The 12,957-nt window shown below is 40.6% G+C and overlaps 1 long non-coding RNA gene across 1 annotated transcript in view; it reads left to right on the top strand.

The window, feature by feature from the left end:
• Positions 1–286: 286 nt before the first annotated feature.
• Positions 287–12,957, top strand: part of LOC142599436 (uncharacterized) — a 32,203-nt gene continuing 19,532 nt past the window's right edge. The window contains exon 1 of the long non-coding RNA XR_012832998.1: positions 287–661. This is a non-coding gene — a long non-coding RNA (uncharacterized LOC142599436). The remainder of the gene's footprint in view (positions 662–12,957) is intronic.

Raw genomic sequence — 12,957 nt, 5'->3', positions numbered from 1 at the left:
TTGCAGGGAGCCCCATTACCGTGAGTGGTCGGGGCGGCGCAGCTTCTGCGGAGAGCTGGGCTCTGCACGCTCTTCCGCCGCCGCCGCCGTGACACACAGTGGAGCGAGACGCGAGTGGCTTTCGAGGGCTATCGGTGAGCTGCGGCCCGCCGGAAGGCCCACCCCAGTGCTTGGCTGTGGGCGGTACTAGCAGTGGCCGCAGGCCTTCAAGGCCGCCGTCTGCTGTGACGTGAGGGGCCAGCAGGGGCGGGGGGGGGGGCTGCGGGGAGGGAGGACAGGAAAGGTGCCGCTGGTAGGAATCGCCAGCCGTTACTTGAATGCTGCTGCCCGTTGGGGCAGCTCCCTGGGCAGGTTAAGAGCAAAGAACCATTTTGTCTTTCAGGCAGGAAACTTCATGGTTGCAAAAGCAATCAAACTGGTTTTTAGCTTTGCTTCGCCGTGCTAGGAGAAGGTAGATTATGCAAGTACTTGTGAGAAAAGTGGAGCAAGTGAGGTGTCATGGCTAGGGAGGTTAGTGGGGAAGTTGCAATGATTATACCAGCTAGAAGATGGTTACAATAAAAGTGTGTCCTGTTAGCCTAAGACAAGCTTGGGGAAATTAAGGTTATACCAGTCCCAGAGAAATGAACGTGGGACTGTTGTTCCAGTGTGTTTGCCTCTGGTGAGTACTGTGCAAGCTTTGTGCCTGGTTTACAAAAACTGTTACCAAATGGCAAACCCTAGTCCACATCAGGTAGTCTAAAGTCCTTGATGTCAGCCTTGAAGTTTCAGAGAATAAGAACACAAATCTTTTAAAATACTTTTACTTGAAAACATAAAAATATTGAGCTTTCTTTTTACTTACCTTAGGAATTTTTGAGTTTGAGGGATTCACATCATCAAAAATCTTCAACACCATATATCTTTAAAGCTGGAAGAACTGGACAGCTTTAATGCTTTGAGAAAACATACAGTATCCCCAAATTCATCTATTACTGTAGTGCCATATATTTCTGGTAATGAACGAAGAGGAGGAGAGAAATTGTAACTGGGTCCTGTCAGTCCCAGTAATGGCACATGTAATTGCTGTATCTCGTGTAGTCATGGACAGAAAAACTTAACCTAGCCTTAATTTTTAAAACGCATAATATTCATAAGTTATTATTTTTTATACGTTATTTTTGCATATTATAAAATTCATGCAAGTTATTTTTTGCAGCATATGCTGTTCTAAATTGCTGTTCTAAATTATTTTTAGATAGTCACCATTAAAAGTCACCTTTCATACATCGTACTAAGTGGTTTGTTGAACATAATAGACAGTACAAAGTTTATGCGTGCATTGTGTGGTCTTTATAACTCCTCAGTAAGCAAACTTTAAAGTCTATTGTTGGTGTTCTTAAGTTCTGTACTCTTATTAAAGCTTCTTTAGCAGAGGGTCAGCCAAGTGAGATAAAACTCCCCTTAGAAACAATGCAGATGCAAACCAGTGAATGTGCATGAAGAATTGATAAGAATATTCTTCCAGATAGGAACAAATGACAAAGGTAAGGGATGTCATTGTAATTTTATTGACTCAGCTGGGAGCTAGCCATATCCTCTGTGTTGTGGGTCATGGACCTGTAAGCAATTGTTTCCACCTGGTGAAGGGATGCCACCAGCCCTTCAATAGCTAATGCCTAAAGTATTTTTTTCTTTCTGCTATGATTAATGTCTGAAGAAGAAAATAGCTTTATCGTTGTAACATACAAAGGCACAATGCTACTTCATATCTTCTTAGTAATGCCTTAAATCTGCCATTTATGAAGTTATGACAACTCAACTTTACATCCTGATCTGTGTAATGAATTCCCTGATTTCTTAGGTGGGCTAATGCAGTCTTTGTATTCTTTACTTGATTAATTCATGGGACCCTGTTAAGAGCTTTGAATCTTGTTTTCCTTGTGTATAAAACTCAAGAGAAGAGAAAGCATTCTAAATCCTACACAGCATACTAGGAGACTAAGCTGAAAGATGGATATTTTGGGATTCAGAAAGTGTATCACTTGATGCTTATATGAGGCAAACTATGTGCCATCTCTTTAACATTCATATTGAAGATAAAGAGATATATGTAAAATACCTATGTATAATCTATATATACACAAACGTTCTGGTATTGTAACACCAATCAGCAAGTTACTGTGTCCTGCTACATGATAAAAAAAATGCTATAGACTAAAAGATCAGGTATGGTTTGGGGAGGCTTTTATTATCTTTGGTGGTGCTTCACAGGTCTGTGAGAGGAAGAGCCTGTTTAACAAACTTGGTTTCCTTTTATGACAAGGTCACCCATCTAGTTGACCAAGGGAAGCCAGTTCATGTCATTTTTTTAGATTTCAGTAAAGCTTTCGATACTGTCTCTCACAGTATCCTTCTGGACAAAATGTCCAGCATACAGTTTGACAAAAACATAGTGCGATGGGTGAGCAACTGGCTGACGGGTCAGGCCCAAAGAGTTATGGTAAATGGGGTTACATCAGGCTGGCAGCCAATCACTAGTGGGGTTCCCCAGGGCTCCATTTTAGGGCCAGTTCTTTTTAATGTTTTCATACATGACTTGGATGTAGGACTAGAAGGTGTCATGAGCAAGTTTGCAGGTGACACCAAATTGGGAGGACCTGTCAATTCTGTTGAGGGTGGAGAGGCCTTGCAGAGAGATCTGGATGGATTGGAGAACTGGGCAATCACCAACCGCATGAGGTTTAACAAGGGCAAGCACCAGATTCTGCACCTGGGAAGGAGCAACCTTGGCTATACATACAGACTGGGCGATGAGACGCTGGAGACCAGCCATGCTGGAAGGGACTTGGGGGTCTTGATGGACAGCAAGTTAAACATGAGTCAACAGTGTGCCCCAGGCTGCCAGGAAGGCCAAGCGTATCCTGGGGTGCATCAAGCATGGCATTGCTAGCTGGTCTAGGGAGGTGATTGTCCCACTCTACACTGTGCTGGTGCGGCCTCACCTCGAGTACTGCGTGCGGTTTTGGGTGCCACAGTACAAAAAGGGCATAAAACTATTGGAGAGTGTCCAAAGGAGGGCAACAAAGATGGTGAAGGGTCTAGAGGGGAAGACATATGAGGAGAGGCTGAAGTCCCTTGGTTTGTTCAGCCTAGAGAAGAGACTGCGGGGAGACCTCATCACCGCCTACAACTTCCTCAGGAGGGGGAGCGAGGGGGCAGGCGCTGATCTCCTCCCTCTGATGACCAGTGATAGAACCTGAGGGAACAGCATGAAGCTGCAACAGGGGAGATTTAGGTTGGATAAAAGGAAAAGGTTCTTCACTGAGAGGGTGGTCAGGCACTGGAACAGGCTCCCCAGGGAAGTGGTGACAGCACCAAGCTTGACTGAGTTCAAGAAGTGTCTGGATAACACTCTCAGTCATATGCTCTCATTTGGCTGGTCCTATGTGGAGCCAGGAGTTGGACTCGATGATCTGGGTCTGTTCCAACTCAGGATATTCTATGATTCTATGATTCTGGCAGTGTCTGTATCATCTATGGCATGTACAATGGGAAATGGAGTTTCAGATGAGCATCTAACTAAACTCTTTCATACTCCAGTATTTAATTACTTTATTAGGCTTTTTTCCTTGTAAAAAATTTGCTTTTTAAAGGTTAAAAAATAAGTGCTACTTTTCAGTATTGCTAGAGCTTTTATTTTTCTGCCTTAAAATTTTTCTACATATATATGGGTGTCAGGTTATCTCTTTTAGCATGACACTGACTTCAGTAGCAGCTAGATACATGGAATATTCTTTCCTTTAAACTCCTGAACAAAATGTATGTAGACTTTGTATTGTATCTGTAAGGCATGTGAAATACTGTTTGTGCTATTAGGGTATTGCTATCAGAATGCTCCTGCTTCCCCTTTTCCCTTCTCCCCTAATTTGCCTTCAAGAAGTTTTAACTATTCGAGTGATGTATATCTTGGATCCTACAGAAACTTCTGTCTCTACCTAGAAGGAACTGTCCATGGGAACTTTCTTCAAATTTTCTTTTTCTCTGTAATTTCCAAATGTAAAGGGATTATATCGGCTTTAGTGTCATTGAAGGCTTTCTCAATTTGCAAAATGTGATTCATGATTTTCTTCCTGGATGATAAGCTGTTTGGACAGAAGAGTTCTTGTTCTTTATTTTCCCAGAATTCTGTACCTGTTCCAGAAGTGCAGTACGAAGTGACTAATGTTTATGGTTTTTACGCTTCTTTTGTACTCCATTTTGGAAGAACAAAGTTTGCATTATTTAGAAAATATAATTTATGTAATGAGTTCAAAATAATTGTTATACTAAAAGGTGTATGACTTGGTTTTTTTTTTTGTTTTGTTTTTCCCCACATACTTTCTCGTATATTTAAAAAAAAAAAAAAGAGTACTATTTGAGAGGTCAAAGTACAATAATGATAACTGCTACAGTAAAATCTTGCAAAACTGATTGCAGTTACTCCAGTTGGGACACGCAGGTTAAATCCAGTTCTTCTGCCTGTATTAGATTTTCAGATTTGTCAGTTTTATTTGTTTTGAACAAGAGCAACTAACTAATAAGGATCTCTGTTTTAATGATTTACTTAAATTATTCACTATGTTTTCAAATACTAAATAAAATAATTGCTCTTTAGCTTGTTTTTAAAAGTGGATCTCTGAAGGTTTAATGTGCCTACTCATTGAGTTTTTATTTTAGAAACTGCTGTAGCTGGAGATATACATATATATATGTATATATTGGTTTTAATCTGTGTTAGACCTGTAAGTAGAAAGGTCCTCTTTTATAAGCAGATGATTGAAGCTATGTGGAATTACAAAAATGGTTTGAGATTTTGATACGTTTCAGCTATAAATCCTACTTTAAATAACTTCAGAGCCAAACTGTGTCCTGCTCCAATCTCTGTGTGCTGATTTTTGTTACTGTGCAGTATATTTCCTAGTGAATAGTATTTTATTTAAAAATATACATTACCTTGTCCTTTTAAATTTGATTTGGTTGTAATTTCAACATATATTTGCTGAAAAGTCGACACCAGACAGGTGGTTCCTCACCAGATCAGCATTAAGTGTGTTCTGTGTATACTAACCTGCTACTCAAGGGCAGTGTCATTTTTTAATCACGAGGAGTATTGCAGGAGGCTGAAAATGTATGATCAGAAATAAATAATGAAATGAAGCAATTTTTTTCTTGTTGATGGGAGGGTGCATTCTCTGTGTCTTGACATCATGTCAGCAGTCCCCAACTTGTATGACTTTAAGTACCTCAGGCATAATTTGTGCCACCTCCCAGTGCATCATTGCAAAAATAAGTACCCCTTGTTTTAAATATCAATGACTATAATAAAAAGTTGAATGTGAATTTAAAATTATGATAACATATCAACTTGTGGGTTTTAAAATGTTTTAGTTTTGCTAACAGATTTAGTTATTGTGCTGGATAAAATGTAACAAATTATTGTGAATAAGTAGAACTTTGTTTAATCATTGAACTGAATTTTCTAAGAGCAATTTAATGGTTGTTTAGAATTAAAATATGCAGTGGTAACTTGCTTAAAAAGCTGTTTTTTCCTTTGAAGTATTCAACATCTAAGTAGAGTTCACTGAGAAGGTTTAAAGTGGTGCCGGACTTGGGCGTGCCATGATTCTTGAATTATGTAGTAAATAAATACTGGCCACTATAGGCTCTGACTTGACTGAGTCTCTAAGCTCTTTAGTAGTGAGGAGCATTGTTGTGAAGGTGTATTTGTAAAAGGCTTCTGGAGTTTGAGTAGGTTGTCAGTGTGAGAATGGAAATGGATGCTGCACCACTAATTTACTCTGATCCTGAAAGAGACTCCGGTGGCTCTGTATTGATAGTGACTAATGATAGTCTTTTCAAAATTCTTGCTGATTACTGCAGACAGTGAACAGCGAGTAATATCTGAATGTCCTGATGCCCTACTCATTTTGTGCTGCAGCCTGTAGAAAAAAATTGCACGTGCTGTAATGAATCTACCAAAGTGCCATTGGGCACTCCTTTGGTGTTTCCAACCTTTGGTGTTTCCAACTCTCCTTTGGTGTTTCCAACCACGACTTTGGCACAATCTAACTATTTTTTTCCCCCAAGCATCTCCCCAATCCATTTCTGAGTAGTTCTCCCTGAGAATGGAATGGACAAAAGCTAAAGGGCCTGATCTAAGGTCCATTCGTATAAATATGAGTCTCTTGGTGCTGAAGAGATGGAGCCAGTTTGGTGGGAGTTGTCACTTTCTTGTAGGAAAGAGCTGTAGCAAAGCTTCATGATGGTAATTATTGTGAAAGAAAATAATCCATTTGCAGATATCAATTTCAGTTAAAAAACCCCCAAATACTATTAGATGTTTTCAATACTAACCCCGTGCCTCAGCTAGCAGTCTGTGGAATGGGGACAGTAAGAGGTCTTTCAACACAAAATGCTTTCAGTCCATTAACCTGTCTTAACAGGAAGTTTCTTTCAGCTATGGTATGTACTACTATATATGCTGTGCCCAACAAGAAAAAAGGAATACAACCGTACCAGTCTGCTCAGAATGTGTTCCTGAAAAATGGATGGTTCACGATATGGTTAGTGAAGCAGATTTTCCCCAAACAATTAATGGGGTTGAGGGGTGATGAGTGCAGAAACTTAATAAATGTACATGAGTTAAATTTGCAGGGGTAGTAGGCATGATGTGGAGGACTGGAAGGCAGGACCATGATCATCAGGACTGTCAGTTGGGGAGGCGTTAGCTTTTCGGCAAGTGGCTTTTCAGAAGGAATTACTGTGCTGAAAGGAATCACTGTGCTGCCTCATCTGTGAGATTGAACAGCTGACCTTTACCCCATTTTTCCGTCCTTCACCTTGCTTAACTGGCTTAATCATGATTCATCGGAGAAAGATGAAGGCAATAAAAATGTAACTGTTCAAAGATCTAACCCAAAGTGTAACCCAAAGAGGCAGCAAGAACATTTATAGTATAGTAATCTGCTGGATTCCTCAGAACCTGATAGGCTGTGGTAAGGCTACAGAGAAAAGAAGTAATATCTCAAGAGTGGGTATGGGGGGGTAGGGTATAGGTAAGGTTATTATGTGTGCTTTATGGCTGACAGTTGGAGATTTTTTAGTTTTCTCCAAATTATTATTGTGTTTTCAGTTTTCTCCCTATTCTGATTTGGTTCCGTTTGTTAAGCACTTGTATTTAAGTGATTGCTTGTGAATGTGGCAGCATGGCTTCCTGAGTACTAGAGAGAGTAATTTAGTTTCTCAAGTTTCTCAGGTGGTGGCTAGGTTGGTGTTTGGATTGTTTAATAAGGGTGGATTAATAAGAGTGGTTTTAATAATCTGTCAGTGTCTGGTTTATAAATGCTTCCTCATGATTAGTGATATAATATTTGCATCAATTTTGAGTTGAAAGAAATGTTACTCTCCCCATTCTGTAGAGTGCTAGCTAAGGCCCACAGTTAGTATTAAAAACTTCTCATAGGGGTTTGGGGTTTTTTTAACTGAAATTAACTGATACCTGCAAATGGATTTTTTTTCTCCTGATAAGTACCTTCATGCAGCTTGTTTTGAATTCAAAGGATGACCACCCTTAAATTAAAGGGGAGTTTAAAACTAGGAAACTATTGTTACTTGTTTTGGAAAAAAAATTACTTTCTAGGTATCCATGGGAAATGGTGGAGCCAATACAGGGATAAAGATTGAGGTCTCTAAAACAGCTTTTTATAAAACTGATTCTTCTCTGCTTTAATTCTTTGCCTTGATCATATTCACTATTTCCAAAATAAATGAGGCAGGAAACATGCAAATTAATTTTTTGAAACAAAATCTCACTTTGTTCCCAGAACACAGAGAATGTACATGCACAGTAACAAAGATACCACCATGAAAAAACAGCATGTGGTCATATTGTGGGAGCCCTGTTATCATGTGTTAAAGAAAAATTCTAACAGACGTGAGTTACCCTAGGTTTGCTTTATTGCAGCACTGGATGCACGGGGGAAATAGCTCCACCAAACGTGCGTGCCAGGTGATCACCAACATACAGGTTATATAGAATCAAAATATACATATTCATTATTTTTCCGAGAAAAGGCAGTCCTATGATAATCATTTCTTGGAATCCATTTCCATATTCTCCTCCCCATCACGCACGCTCAGTGATTTGAGTTGGTGGTCCTCAAGGGTCTCTGGTGGTCGTCAGTGGTCTTGCACCCGTGTTTGCTGGGTGACCCTCTTCTTGCAGGCATGCGCAGTATCCTTGCTGTGGATACACTTGTCCATTACAACTTATTTCATAAGATTAATATTCCCGGGCCTATTGTCCGGTTGGGTAGGGACTGTACAAGGAACGTAGCAGCATTGTACATTGCCATGGTCAGTTAGCTATTACCTTGATTACAAACCCCTTTCCCATGATTATAGGCTTTAAAACAGTTCTAGGCCTTAAGCAGCTTTCTAGTTAATATAAGTTTTCTTATAGCTAAGCTTCTATATTTTTACATCATGTATATGATGAATTAAAATGGCATTAATTATGACACACTCTAATTTTAGTGCTTTACTTTGCAATATTCAAAATCTTATGATGGGTTTTGTTTCTTTTTTTGGGGGTTTTGTATCTATATGTGAAACTCGTGAAGTTCAGCTTTCAGTTCTTTCTTTGGAGGAGTGGAAAAAAAACCTGACTGTCTGTATTTTCAGCAGTAGAGTTGGCATCTTAAGATCCACCAGAAAGATTTTTGTTGATTCAGCTAATGATGTAGCTGGAGGTGATGATTGAATGGACTGGCATCAGAAAGAAACAGAGTTTTGTCCCTGGGCACTCCCTGTAAACAGGGAAATAGTGTAACTCCATTTTGAGAGCGCTGTCTGATACAGTTGTTAAGTAATGTAGGGACTGTGGCTGCCTCCTCCAGCCCATGCCTTGAGCCCAGGCTGGGGACCCAGGGTCTCTGCCCAGGCTGAGGGGCGAGGGTGGTGTTTTCCTGTTTGCAGGTTTAACCAGTAAAGGAGTTGAGCACATGTCCCAGAGACATACACATACACAGAGAACACTGACACTGCTGGTCACTCACACTGCCACAGAGGAGGAGCAGCCTCTGACAGCACCCCCACAGAGAACTCACACAAACCCAAGGACAGGCAGCCCAGCCTTCTCCTCGTCCTGGGCTGGCAGACACAGAAGGTCACTAGTGCATCACACACGGGACATTCTCCAGGTTCACAGGCACACACACATTCACAGATCCCCAAGTACTGGCATGGCCCCTCTGCCTGCCCAGCTTCCCTGTCACAAGCTGGGGTCTCTACTGACCAGCAGGTCCAGCTTGAAATTTGCTGGTGACCACACAGACACACTCACCAGGTTTGGGGAGGATACAGACACTCACCCCTCTTCCAGACACCAGTGCTGAGCCCCTCACTCATGCTGGTGCCCCCAGGTAGCTGGTTTTGGGAACACACCCCATTCTTGCACCACAGCTGGAGGCCAAAGACCCCACCTGCTCCAGTAGCTCACGCTGGGATCCTCCACTCGCTCCAGTTTCTTGACACCACAGGCCAGGGGTGCCTGCAGGTATGACTCCAGTGGCTGGCACCAAATTCCACTCACGCACACACACAGGTGCCCCCCATATCTGGCACTGAGTCCTTGCAGCACTCACACGCACGGGACAGAAAGTGAAATTATGCAGAAAGGTGGTTAAAAATAGTTTTAATAAGAGGATTTAAGAAGATAGGACAGACTGCGGCAATCAGGCGTGGGGCTCAGCCAGAGAAGTGTACTGACTGGCCCTGTTTTACACGTGACTGGACTCCTTTGTACCCCTTTCTTCCTGCCCCCTCATTTTCCTCCCTGCTCCACCTTCCTCTGCACGTCTGTACAGCTCTATCGATTCTCACAGCCTGGGGCCCTGGGGTTTGCAGACTTACCAGTAGCAAAGTCCAGGTGGATCTTCCTCAAAGTGGCAGCTGTAGTTTATTGATAGTCCATCAGCTAATGTGATGGGCTATCAAGAAAGTGTGTTTCTTGTCTTTGTCTCCATGTTTGCTTTGTGAGGTGTGTCTTGGCAGATTTTGGTTTCTGGATTCCCCCATTTCCCTTGGTTTCCCAACTGACCAGGTCCACAATCACCATAACCTTGCTGGAATAAACATTCCTGCACTCTCACATGCCCTCTATTAGTTTGACTGATCACATTTGGTTCTCATCACTGCCGCCTTTATCGTTTGCTGGTCAGCTTTGTGTCCCACTATGTTCTTGTTTATGACTTTCTCCTTTTCTCTTGATGCATTAAAAAAAGTCCTTGACCAGATACCCTTAAATAAGCTGATGCTTGCTTTCTACTGTAGCCATCTTGGAATGTAATTTTGTACCTACCAGCTTAAACCCTTTGCCCATCTCCTGGATCTACTTATGTCTGCAGTCTTGATTCCTATCATACGTTTCATGCTCATTATACTCCTTTACTCCTTCTCACTGTCATGGTTCAGCCCCAGCTGGCAGCTGAGCACCAGGCAGCCGCTGGCTCACCCCTCTTTGCCCTCCCCCTCCGTGGGATGGGGAGGAGAATGGGAAGACAAATGTAAAACTTGTGCATTGGGATAAGGGCAGTTTACTGGGACAGCAAAGGGAGAGGGAAATAACAACATCACTACTTAGAATATACAAAGCAGGTGATACACAATGCAATTTGCTCACTGCACGGAGCTGATGCCCAGCCTGTCTCTCCCCAAGCAGAGACCCCTCCTCCCCAGCCAGCCCCCTTCATATACTGAGCATGATGTCATATGGTATGTAATACCCCTTTGGCTAGTTTGGGTCAGCTGTCCCGGCTGTGTCCCCTCCCAGCTTCTTGTGAAAATTAACTCTATCCCAGCTGAAAACAAGGACGCTCACTATTCTTCATCTTACCCTAACTTCTTTCCACATTTTTCTCCCACCCAATCACAGTTAAGTCTTCAATGTAGTTATCCAAACTGGGACTTCCTACCTGTTGACCTCCTGTTGTAATTTCCAATTCTATTACTCTTCTCAGATAGTTTGTCTTTTCTTGTTTTCAGACTGGTATTTGCGCAGTTTGTTTAGTCCAAGATGTCTGTCACTTCTTTGACAGTGATTAAAAACATACCTGTGATGTTAAAGAATACAAGAACTCTTCCTCACACCTGCTTTCAATAATTTGCAGAATACCTTAGTGACATTGGGAGTTATTAACTGTCAATTTTTCTAACAGAAGGGTTTAATTTTTTTTTTCTAAATTATTAACTTATAGCAGCTGCAGCATTCTCTAGCAAGGAGCTCCACAGCTTAACTGCAAGTTGTTTGGAAAAAATGTTCTTTTTTTTTGTGATGATGTTTTTGCTTTGAATCTGCCACCTAGTACTCTCTTTTGATTCTTACTGTGTTGGAAGAGAGTGAACAGCCCTTTCTCATTCACCTGTTTCATGTCACACACTCTGTTGTATTCTCCTCTGTCTCTTCTCCATAAGAAATAGTTGAACCCAAGTGTTGTCATCATCATATTGACTGCTTATTCTACTATTTTCTTAAAAAATGCCATTTATATTCTTAGAGTGTCTTAATATTGCCAGTGTCCTTCCTTCTTCTGTCAGCCCAGTCCCTCTGCTGTCTTTCTACAATTCCTGGTCTATATAAGGGAAGCAGTATACCTAAAAGATTCTTTACAGTCAGCATAGTGACTAGAAGAAAGAACTTGCATAAAGAGTAGAAACAAATCCTCAGTTTGATTCCTCAAATCTGCCCAAAAAGATTGTCAGTTGCTTTTTACCCCACAGTCCATCTTTTTTCTTTTCAACAATTCTAGTGATGAACTTTTTCCTGGAATTCAGCCTTAAATACCAGGCACTGGAAAAGGAAGATTTCCCTTCCAACTAAATATTCTGAGCAGCAGTATAAGCCAACCATTGGGATAGCATGGCTAAGCTACTACCCCTGAAATTTAGTAGTATATTTAGGACCATATTGTATGATTAAATACATCAAATATATAAAGGTATATATAAATTAAAAAAAAATTCACACACACTTATATATAAACATCTATAAAACTAAAGAATCTACATGTGCCAAGTTTGAATTTCAGAAATAAAATTATTCTTTAATTTTTCTGTATTTTTTTTAAATACGTAAACTTGGGATAGTTCCAAAGACAGCTGCAGAAGAAACGTAATAGTCCCTGTTTCATTGGATAATAGCCCCCTCAGATTAAATTCTGTGTTGATACTGTGAAGCTGAAGGCCTAACTTAAGAAATAATAAAATCCCACAACAAATTTTGTAGGTCTACTTTCTAAAGAATAGTCAAACTTATTTCTTTAACATGTCTTTAATTTCTGTGGGGTTTAAAAATAGATAACTTATGATTTTAATAAATTTGTAATTATTTGATTTGCTCTTTAATTAGTATTCTGTTAAAACCTATTAAGAAACACAATCAGGATCCTAAACAAACACCTCCAAAGTAGACAGGTCTTGATTCTTTATTGTGATTATTCTGTGTGCTTAAAAAAGAATGAAAAGATAATTATGCATCTGCTGCCAACATAAAATATAACAATGAGTGGTGTTTAAAATGTTTAAAAAAATCAATGTTGATTATATGTCTTACGGACTAGGTGAAATTAGCTGTACAACGTTGGTGTTTTAAAACTATTGAGCAGGAAACAAAATTGATGGACATCAACAGCAGGTGGCAGTGCTAGCAAGGTCTGGGTTTCTGATGTGTGTAATCAGCCAGTGTTTGTGCACTGTCAGCTCTTTGGCCAAAAGTTAGTTAAATAACACAGTCAGTGAATTCTTGTGATTTTTGGGTAAATAATAATGATGTATTGGTCACAGCCTTGTTTCAAGAGGTTTCTCCTGCTGAAAATGTGAAGTAGAAGGTTTTGTGAACTTATTTTCATGAGCAAGATTGTATTTTGTTGTATAAGATAG

Source organism: Balearica regulorum, chromosome Z (assembly GCF_011004875.1).
Source record: "Balearica regulorum gibbericeps isolate bBalReg1 chromosome Z, bBalReg1.pri, whole genome shotgun sequence".
NCBI lineage: Eukaryota > Metazoa > Chordata > Aves > Gruiformes > Gruidae > Balearica > Balearica regulorum.
The sequence above is the reverse complement of the archived record's forward strand: the minus strand, read 5'-3'. Positions and strand labels throughout refer to the sequence as shown.